Below are 10,628 nucleotides of genomic sequence, written 5' to 3' on the forward strand. Positions count from 1 at the left end.
CCTTCTCGGTTCTCTGCATTGCGCAACAGAACCAACTGATTCAATGTCTTTGCCGCGTTTGCCCGCATCCATAGTTGTAGTACCTACCGGTTGGACGCATGGTTGCTGGTGATCGCGCACTACCCCGGCAGCTCCGTGCAATTTTTTCTGCATTACAATGCGAGGATTAGCCCGTCCGAGATGTGTGTTTTTGCCGGTAAAGAGTTTTGATCTTGCCATTGCTGGCTGCTGCGTTTGTTACGCTGCCGGCGATGATGGATGCAGCAAAATGACGGTCGGATGGAAGTTCAAGTTTGGCGATTATTGACGATGTGTACCGACACATGTACCTATGCTCTGCTGTGCGGTTGATGAAGGATGAAGTCGTAGATGTATGTTGCGTTCGTCAAACATGTGACGGACAGGCGTTAGTCGGTAAGTCGGATTTTTTCTCCATTGAATACGGGTGAGAGGCTGTGTAAGGACGTGTTTAGCCTTCTGGTGTGTGGAAGGTAAATTTCAATGCTAATTGTTATTTAGATCTTGAACCGAACATGGTGTGGGATAGGAAATCAAATAGTAATAAATGATGAATAAAGCAGCACGAAGTTCATCAAACAGATATAAAGTTATATTGGCTCAAGATCTTGAACACGTGAACCATGATACCGTTTTGGCTGTGTCATGTTGAGCTACCTTGAGGGTCACCATGAAACATTACGAGTAAAAGCGTTAGATTCTAATCCAATGATGACTAATTCGAATTTTGATTCGGTGGCGTGTATTGTTCTTTTCTTTCGGAAAACAACCGGTCTCAATTAGGCTGTTCCAAATATTTCAAATAGAAATGATTGAACATTAGTTAATATAATATAATGATTGTATCGTTTGTATAAGAATACACAACTCAAATGTAAATTTGTATAAAGGAATAATGTGATATTAAAACGTGCAACACTCCCTCGCTTGGTTCGATTGACCGCATCAAAAGACAGGAATCTATTTTTTATCCAGTTCACAATCCTTTTTGTATATGTTACGTGCCATTTTTCTGTTAGTTTTGAATTTCAATCCATGAACAAGATCGAAATTTAAGTAATTGTTTTCGAACCTTTGTTTTTCCAGTTTTCCACTGTCACAAGTTGCGGACGGTTTCTGAACAGTTGTTTGCCATCTGCCAATATGGAATGAGGGTAAATGCAAGAGAAAGTTCGAACGTTCGAAAAGGATCCTTTGAGAAGGCATTCTTTTCGGGCTTCCGAAAGGAATTCTTTTTGACTTTCGAAGAGAATCCTTTTGGGTTTCCGTAAGGACTCTTTGGACCTTCAAAAGAAATAGTTTTTGGCTTCCAAAAGGAATCCTTTTTAGCTTTCGAAGGAGATCATGCGGGCTTTTGAGAGTGAACATTTTGGACTCACGCAGGCAATCTTTTTGAACATTCGAAGGGAAATTATTCTGGTTGCCAAAAGGAATCTTTTGGACTTTCAAAAGGAATTTTTTTAGGCCTTCGAGAAGAATTCTTTCGGACATTGAGGGAATCCCTTTGGGCTTCCGAGCAGAATATTGTTGAGTTCCATTCTACTCCACATTCCATTCCATTCCACTCTACGTTCCAGTTCACTCCAGATTCAATTTCGTTTCACTCCATATTTCATTCCATCCCACTTTCCATTATTTTTTATTTCATATTTCGCTCCTCATTCTAGTGCAGCGGTTCTCAGTCTTTTTCTTGAGAGGTACCCTTCGAGCTTTAACCTTCATTGAGGTAACCCCTTTTTTGCTGTAAATGAAAATCAGCATAACTTATAAGATATATGATAAACGGACCTGAAAACTAACTGAATACATATATGGCCCTCAAAAAATATGTCTGAAATGTTCGAGGACTTGTGGAGGTTTCAGAACCATTGAAAGGAGGTTTTCGAGCATTTTGAAATGAGGTTTCTGAGCATCTCGTCTGAGCTCGGTAGCCTTGCTAAATTGCGTTTGCGCCTCTTTAAAGGAGAAATTCTATCGACTATCGAGTCTCTTGTATGGAGGTGCTCGAGCTTCTTGAAAGGAGGCTTTCGAACCTTTTCAAAGGAGGCTTCTGAACCTCTTAAAAGGAGGCTTTCGAGTCGTTTGAATAAGACTACCAAGCCTCTTGAAAGCAGGTTTCAGATTCACTTGAAAGGAGGCTTCCGAGCCTCTTGAAAGAAGGCTTCCGAGTCTCTTGAAAGAAGGCTTCCGAGCCTCTTGAAAGAAGGCTTCCGAGCCTCTTGAAAGGAGGCTTCCGAGCCTCTTGAAAGGAGGCTTCCGAGCCTCTTGAAAGAAGGCTTCCGAGCCTCTTGAAAAAAGGCTTCCGAGCCTCTTGAAAGGAGGCTTCCGAGCCTCTTGAAAGGAGGCTTCCGAGCCTCTTGAAAGGAGGCTTCCGAGCCTCTTGAAAGGAGGCTTCCGAGCCTCTTGAAAGAAGGCTTCAATACCTCTTGAAAGGAGACTTCAGGCCTCTTGAAGGAGGCTCCCGAGCCTCTTGAAAGGAGGCTTCCAGGCCTCTTGAAGGAGGCTTCTGAGGCCTCTTGAAGGAGGCTTCCAGGCCTCTTGAAAGGAGGCTTCCAGGCCTCTTGAAAGGAGGCTTCCAGGCATCTTGAAATGAGGCTTCCAGGCCCCCAGGCCTCTTGAAAGGAGGCTTCCGAGCCTCTTGAAAGGAGGCTTCCGAGCCTCTTGAAAGGAGGCTTCCGAGCTTTTAGATTCTAGAATTTAGACACTCAACATTTTGTTCCATACTGTGTTGGTTGTAGCGGTAGAATCTATTAGGTTTTGATTTACTGATCACCATACATATTATGTATACAATCGAATGTTTAAGAAAAATTGCACAATTGTTAAAACTTAATCGATAAGTTTTAATTGGCTCTGGAATACTTTTGTCCGAGGTACCCCTAGGGGTCAGCGAAGGTACCCCCAGGGTACATGTACCCCAGGTTGAGAACCGCTGTTCTAGTGCATTCCTATCCATATTCCATTTCGCACTATTCCACTTAATTCACTCCACATTACATTCCACTTTCCATTCCATTCCACTTCACATTCCACTTCACATTCCACTTCACATTCCACACTACATTCCACACAACATTCCACGCCACATTCTTTTCCATTCCATACAACATTCTATTGTATTTAACTTCATATTTCACTCCATTCCTCTCCACGTTTTATTCCACTATATTCCACTCGCTTTCGTTCCTTTTCAATCCAAGTAATTTCATTTAATTTTCCTTTCTTTTCTTTTAGTTCTTTCTTTTTTTCTTCCCTGTCTTTTTCTTTCCTGTCTTTTCTTTCATTTGTTTTTTATCCTATCTTTTCTGTCCAACTTGTCCATTCCATTGATTTTAACTTTACTTCACTTTACTTTACTTTACTTTACTTTACTTTACTTTACTTTACTTCACTTTACTTTACTTTACTTTACTTTACTTTACTTTACTTTACTTTACTTTACTTTACTTTACTTTACTTTACTTTACTTTACTTTACTTTACTTTACTTTACTTTACTTTACTTTACTTTACTTTACTTTACTTTACTTTACTTTACTTTTACTTTACTTTTACTTTACTTTTACTTTACTTTTACTTTACTTTTACTTTACTTTACTTCTTTGCTTTACTTTACTTTACTTTCTTCTTTCTTTAACTTTCTTTCTTTTCTTCTTTCTTTCTTTCTTTACTTTACTTTCTTTAACTTTGCTTTCTTTCTTCCTTCTTTACTTTACTTTTAACTTCTTTCTTTTTTTCTTTACTTTAACTTTCTTTTCTTTACTGCTTTTCTTTACTTTTACTTTCTTTCTTTCTTTTCTTCTTTACTTTTCTTTTCTTCTTTAACTTTTCTTTTACTTTCTTTACTTTCTTTCTTTCTTTCTTCTTCTTTTACTTCTTTACTTTCTTTACTTTCTTTTCTTTCTTCTTTTCTTTTCTTTACTTACTTTTCTTTAACTTCTTTACTTTCTTTACTTTCTTCTTTACTTTCTTTTCTTTTTTTACTTTACTTTACTTCTTTTCTTTTACTTTGCTTCTTTAACTTTTTCTTTAACTTTCTTTTTTGCTTTACTTTCTTTCTTTCTTTCTTTGCTTTCACTTCTTTCTTTCTTTTCTTTGCTTCTTCTTTTCTTTACTTTACTTTACTTCTTTAGCTTCTTCTTTGCTTTACTTCTTTCTTCTTTCTTTCTTCACTTTTCTTTCTTTGCTTTCTTTTCTTTACTTTGCTTTACTTCTTTTCTTTGCTTTACTTTGCTTTGCTTACTTTGCTTTTTGCTTTCTTTCTTTTCTTTCTTACTTCTTTGCTTTGCTTTCTTTCTTTCTTTGCTTTACTTTAACTTTCTTCTTTCTTTAACTTTTACTTCTTCTTCTTTTGCTTCTTCTTTCTTTACTTTACTTTACTTTTCTTTTTCTTTCTTTACTTTACTTTCTTTCTTTTACTTTACTTTACTTTACTTTACTTTACTTTACTTTACTTTACTTTACTTTACTTTACTTTACTTTACTTTACTTTACTTTACTTTACTTTACTTTACTTTACTTTACTTTACTTTATTTTACTTTACTTTACTTTACTTTACTTTACTTTACTTTACTTTTTCTTTCATTTCTTTTTCTCGCCTTTTCCTTCTTTTTCTTCCCGTTCTTTTCTGTAGGGAAATTTTTTAAAAGTCCGATAAGAACCTTTTCGAAACTCCGAAGTAAGTCCATTCGGAACACCGAAGGGAATCCTTTTTAAATTCCGATTGAAATCCATTTATAACTCCGAAGAGAATTATAAAACCATGCAAAATCACTTTAACAAAAATTTAAAAAAAAATCAGAAGAGAATCATTTTATGACTGCAAAAGAAATCGCTTTGGGAATCTGAAGGGCGTCCTTTCTGGGCTCCAAAGAGAATCAGTTTGAGACTCCGAATGGAATCCTTCCAAGACAACGTTTCGGAATTCCGAAAAAATTCTGTTGGGACTGCGAAGAAGATTCTTTTGGGACTTTGAAGGGAATCTTTTCGGAAATCTTCAAAGGAAATCCATTCGAAACTCTGAAGAGTATCTTTTAGGGACTTCTTAGGAATGTCTTCGGCTCTTCAGGACTTCGAGAGAATCCTTCTAAGCCCAAAAGGAATCATTCCGGGACTCTCAAAGGAATCTTTTCTGGTCTCTGTAGGGAATCGTTTCGTAAGGGGTCCGCGACTAAGGCATAAGGACGATAGGCATAATGGAAAAATAAAAAGAAAAGAATATTTTCGGAACTCCGACGGGACTCTGGAGGAAATGCTTCCGGGACTCCGAAGGAATCCTTCTTGGATTAGGAAGAGAATGCTTTTATGACTCCGACGAGTATACTATTGGGACTACGAATAGAATCTTCTCGAATCTCCGAAGGGAATTCTTTCGGAACTTCGAAAATTATCCTTCCGAGACTCTGAAGGGAATCCTTCCTGGATTCCGAAAAGAACCCTTTTGGGACTCCGATAGGAATGTTATCGAGACTCCGAGGGACATATTTTCGGGTCTCTGTAAGTAATTCTTTCGAGACACCAAATGGAATCCTACGAAGAGAAATCTTTCGGTGTTAGAAAACGAATAATTTGTATTTGTATTTGTATATTTTTTGTTTCATTTCGCGGATGTTCCGGAATTTTCGGAAGGCCTCAGCATGTTTAAGCCACAACATTAAGGGCATACTCATAATACAAAAACAACTTTACTTTAAAATAAATAAAATTTACAAGTTTTTATTTTTTGGGATTCTCGGCCGTCGCCGTCTACAGTTTATGGCAATCCCATTGAAACTCCAGAGCACAGAGAAACAGACGTCTCACTTCGAACAAAGTTCAATCAAAATCATCGCCACAGAAACATTCTCGCCCAATGCTAAATGCACTGTAGATGGACAACTGGCAACCAGGTGGCGGTAGTGAGTAAACGTCAAACACAAGCAAAACCAATGAATTGACCAGACTGAATACTTAACACTTAGCATTAGACAACGGACAGGATATTCACACACCACCTAGTGAACAAGTGGAGCGTTTTCCGCTTCAAAAAATGTTTTCTTCTTACTCACACTCCATGGCTTGCTAATACGCTTAGACAATTTACGTCACTGAAAATGCAAATTCCAGAAATTTTCCGGGTAAATTATAAAGCATTTCCTTTGGAATCTCAAAGAATTACGATTTAAATTTTTAGTAGTAGTAGTAGTAGTAGTAGTAGTAGTAGTAGTAGTAGTAGTAGTAGTAGTAGTAGTAGTAGTAGTAGTAGTAGTAGTAGTAGTAGTAGTAGTAGTAGTAGTAGTAGTAGTAGTAGTAGTAGTAGTAGTAGTAGTAGTAGTAGTAGTAGTAGTAGTAGTAGTAGTAGTAGTAGTAGTAGTAGTGGTAGTAGTGGTGGTGGTGGTGGTGGTGGTGGTGGTGGTGGTAGTAGTGGTGGTGGTGGTGGTGGTGGTGGTGGTGGTGGTGGTGGTGGTGGTGGTGGTGGTGGTGGTGGTGGTGGTGGTGGTGGTGGTGGTGGTGGTGGTGGTGGTGGTGGTGGTGGTGGTGGTGGTGGTGGTGGTGGTGGTGGTGGTGGTGGTGGTGGTGGTGGTGGTGGTGGTGGTGGTGGTGGTGGTGGTGGTGGTGGTGGTGGTGGTGGTGGTGGTGGTGGTGGTGGTGGTGGTGGTGGTGGTGGTGGTGGTGGTGGTGGTGGTGGTGGTGGTGGTGGTGGTGGTGGTGGTGGTGGTGGTGGTGGTGGTGGTGGTGGTGGTGGTGATGGTGGTGGTGGTGGTGGTGGTGGTGGTGGTGGTGGTGGTGGTGGTGGTGGTGGTGGTGGTGGTGGTGGTGGTGGTGGTGGTGGTGGTGGTGGTGGTGGTGGTGGTGGTGGTGGTGGTGGTGGTGGTGGTGGTGGTGGTGGTGGTGGTGGTGGTGGTGGTGGTGGTGGTGGTGGTGGTGGTGGTGGTGGTGGTGGTGGTGGTGGTGGTGGTGGTGGTGGTGGTGGTGGTGGTGGTGGTGGTGGTGGTGGTGGTGGTGGTGGTGGTGGTGGTGGTGGTGGTGGTGGTGGTGGTGGTGGTGGTGGTGGTGGTGGTGGTGGTGGTGGTGGTGGTGGTGGTGGTGGTGGTGGTGGTGGTGGTGGTGGTGGTGGTGGTGGTGGTGGTGGTGGTGGTGGTGGTGGTGGTGGTGGTGGTGGTGGTGGTGGTGGTGGTGGTGGTGGTGGTGGTGGTGGTGGTGGTGGTGGTGGTGGTGGTGGTGGTGGTGGTGGTGGTGGTGGTGGTGGTGGTGGTGGTGGTGGTGGTGGTGGTGGTGGTGGTGGTGGTGGTGGTGGTGGTGGTGGTGGTGGTGGTGGTGGTGGTGGTGGTGGTGGTAGTAGTAATAGTAGTAGTAATGTAGTAGAATATTAATAGTAGTAGTAGTAATTAGTAGTAGTAGTAGTAGTAGTAGTGTAGTAATAGTAGTAGTAGTAGTAATAGTAATGGTAGTAGTAGTAGTAATAATAGTAATGTAGTATTAGTAATAGTAGTAGTAGTAGTAGTATTATTAGTAGTAGTAGTAGTAGTAGTAGTAGTAGTAGTAGTAGTAGTAGTAGTAGTAGTAGTAGTAGTAGTAGTAGTAGTAGTAGTAGTAGTAGTAGTAGTGTGCCGCTAGTAATAGTTCTATCTAAATAGAATTGGTTGAACAAGTATTTAAATCATGTAGACATATGATGCCCAGCGTTATAACAAGTGTGACATCATAGCAAGATGAAACTATTCGCTGAACAGCTTTAATTTTATTTACAACCCTCACCTCCCTCCTCTTCAGAAAGTGATTCTCCATTCAGTAGTCTAACCTTTTCCAGGTTTATGTGAAGATACTGGAAAAAACATACAAAAGCTTCAAATAACCACATTTTACTCGCTTCATAACTTTTTTCTCCCAGCATGTACAGCTTTGACCCCATAGACATGGTTTTTCGTGATCTTTCAACTAAGGAGTGGGCCATCTGTGTACACCAATGGCCCACAGTCCATACACTTTTGCCCATTCTCCTTTATTCTAGTTTTTGAAGGCATAGAAAGTAAGAGTTTACGTCACAAATAATGACTAGTGGATCTAGATTTATAAATCTCATAAGATTTAGGATGAGGACTGAAAGCTAAAAGGTTTTCTGCCTCTGATGGTTCTAGTTTTATCAAAATGGCATAATTTTAAGAAAAGATAATCTAATTTGAATTTCGACGAAATTTCGCCTATCTCAACCTTTTTGTCTCACACCTGTTACAGTAGCTGTTGGTGGGTTTTTCGGCATTCGTCAATGTATGAATTCTGGAAAACTAGAGCCGGATTTTACATCAGGTGTTTTCTTATGTTACATCCTGGAAGATATGAACTGGTTTGGCACTCAGGTGTTAAAAGTTTTTGACTTTCTTGTAAATTACCGAATCACTCCAGAATCGAACTTTTTCGAATTCAGTTCGACAAATTGTGGTGATGTTTGTTTGAGTGAGAATAAAAACGTGTTGAACAGTTTTTGGTACATACTAACAAGCTGCATTCGACGAGTTTTTTTGCTATTAAAATTGATCCAATTTATCATTGTATTTCGAGTTATCTACAAAACATTATTGATTTACAATGATCCTCTGATGTCGATCATTTTTTTCACGAGTCGTGTTAATAAATGTTAACAAATGTGAATTGATGGAAATGATGGGATCTATCCCATACAGTTTTACCTCTTGATTGTGCTTTATATTAATCATTCTGTCTGTATTTTTACTGTTGACGTTAAAATACGTTTATGTAAAACAATCAAGTATTAATCATAAACGGAGCAGTACTTATTCGTCTTATGATTCAGGCTTCATGTGCACGTGCTTATGCTTGTGATACTGTATAAAAACGTTTCACGTACATCAACGCAACAAATATCTGTGTTGAGATTTTCTGCTGCACGCACTTGTCATGTTTGTCGCATCTCACGTACACGGTAGTACCGTGTTTTGTGTGACAACAACGCTCATCACATTCTTGAATGTGCGCGTTTCATGTTACTAATGCACATGATACGTCTCATGAGACTTATTTCATGTGCTTTGCTCATTGTATGCTTGTGTGAGAGCGTGATGATGCATTAATTTTGTGAAATATTTTGCAATAGCTTAACACTCGAAAAGCTCTTATTGCATGTTATTTAGTTCAGTTGAAAACTGGAGCGAATTTGAAATTTTCTCCCATTCCCGTTACGACGTCAAGAAAAGTGAGCAAGATGTATAACGTAACGTGAACATAATTTTGTCATTAAATTATGTTGTTTAATTACTATCGATTGGTTTGCTGAACACTTGTCTAAAACCCTGAATAACTTTGGTATTCACATTAATTTTGATTTTGACCAATAGAAGTCCTAAAACTAAGATAACCTAATTTTTTTGTGCAGATTTCGCAGAAAAAAAATAAAAATGAGAAAAAAAATTAAGCTCCCAAAACTGTTGCTATCAAGAATCGGAATAAAAAGTTTTGAACCCTCCAGGTGAACGAAAGTTGGCATGATGCTGCTGTCTTTCACTTAGTGTTTATGATACCACTGCTGAAATTGGGTTACCACATTTTTTATATATCCTACACAAAACAATTATTCAAGAAAACGATCAAAATCAATAGGACGAACATTATTACATTCACATTTCATGCTAGGTCATTCACAAATGTAACGCTAGAGACGAAAATAAACAAAGCGTACGTCATCGCTGTTTATTATTTTCACGGAAGAAAAATATCGTCAGATCCTAAAAAAAGTATCTTGTATCCAATACTTTATTTGAGACGGTGCAGATTCTAAACTTGAGGTAAGTTTTTGTACTATTCAGAATATTGATATGGTGGGAACTGTTAAACCATTTTTCTCAAAATTACAGGCGCATCGAGACTCGAGATGCTAAACCTAATCAAAATGTGTGCTTCCGACTACCAACAACGACTGAAAATCGGCATCGAATTTTTATATGAAGATACCAAGAATACAGCGATGGAGGATCAAGAACTATCTTTATGTATGTAGGTATGAAATTCCGTAAAAAAAACTATCTTGAGTGCTTATCCATTTATTCAAATTCCAGTGCGTGTCAGATTTAGACAACCAAGTATTGTCGGCGGAAATGTTAGTCGTGTCGTTCCAAGAAAAACATCCATGCTCGCGTGCCAACACTTTCGCTAAGTAAGATCACACCGATCCACAAATGAGATAAAAATGAACGTAACTGGAAGAGGTAGAGAAGGATGATAATTCGATAAATTGGATGATAGCCGGATAATAGTGTAATAACGTTGCACAAAACCATAGATCATTAGCTACCTGTGACATTTTAAATGATCAATAAAAAAATATGTAGACGGTGGTTTTATTGTTATTGAGAATAGTCTGCCAATATGTATTAAGCCCTGAAACAATGAAAGGAGATGGTGACGTATTTGAGTTGGTGCTTATAATTTGCCTTTGCCGTTTCCTCATAGCCTATTCAGATTTCGCTATTTATGATATGAAAAAAGAGTAACTTGATGCCAATGATCATACATTCAATTTTCTTGTAATCTGATTAGGCTATTACATTACGTTTGAGGTATACATATTTAATGCCCTATTAATTTTTACCTAATATTGGAAATATTGTAGAGTGATC

At 39.0% G+C, this 10,628-nt stretch overlaps 1 long non-coding RNA gene across 3 annotated transcripts; it reads left to right on the plus strand.

Moving 5' to 3' along the window:
- Window positions 1-9,602: 9,602 nt before the first annotated feature.
- LOC134217914 (uncharacterized) lies at window positions 9,603-10,414 on the plus strand. 3 transcript variants are annotated; one of them, XR_009981186.1, is made up of 3 exons: window positions 9,603-9,797; window positions 9,867-10,009; window positions 10,068-10,414. It is a non-coding gene; the product is annotated as an uncharacterized LOC134217914 (long non-coding RNA). The 3 variants fall into 3 exon arrangements; XR_009981184.1 differs by having other exon boundaries at window positions 9,867-10,005; XR_009981185.1 differs by having other exon boundaries at window positions 9,867-10,001.
- Window positions 10,415-10,628: the final 214 nt, after the last annotated feature.

The sequence above is a fragment of the Armigeres subalbatus genome, chromosome 2, assembly GCF_024139115.2.
Source record: "Armigeres subalbatus isolate Guangzhou_Male chromosome 2, GZ_Asu_2, whole genome shotgun sequence".
Classification (NCBI taxonomy): domain Eukaryota; kingdom Metazoa; phylum Arthropoda; class Insecta; order Diptera; family Culicidae; genus Armigeres; species Armigeres subalbatus.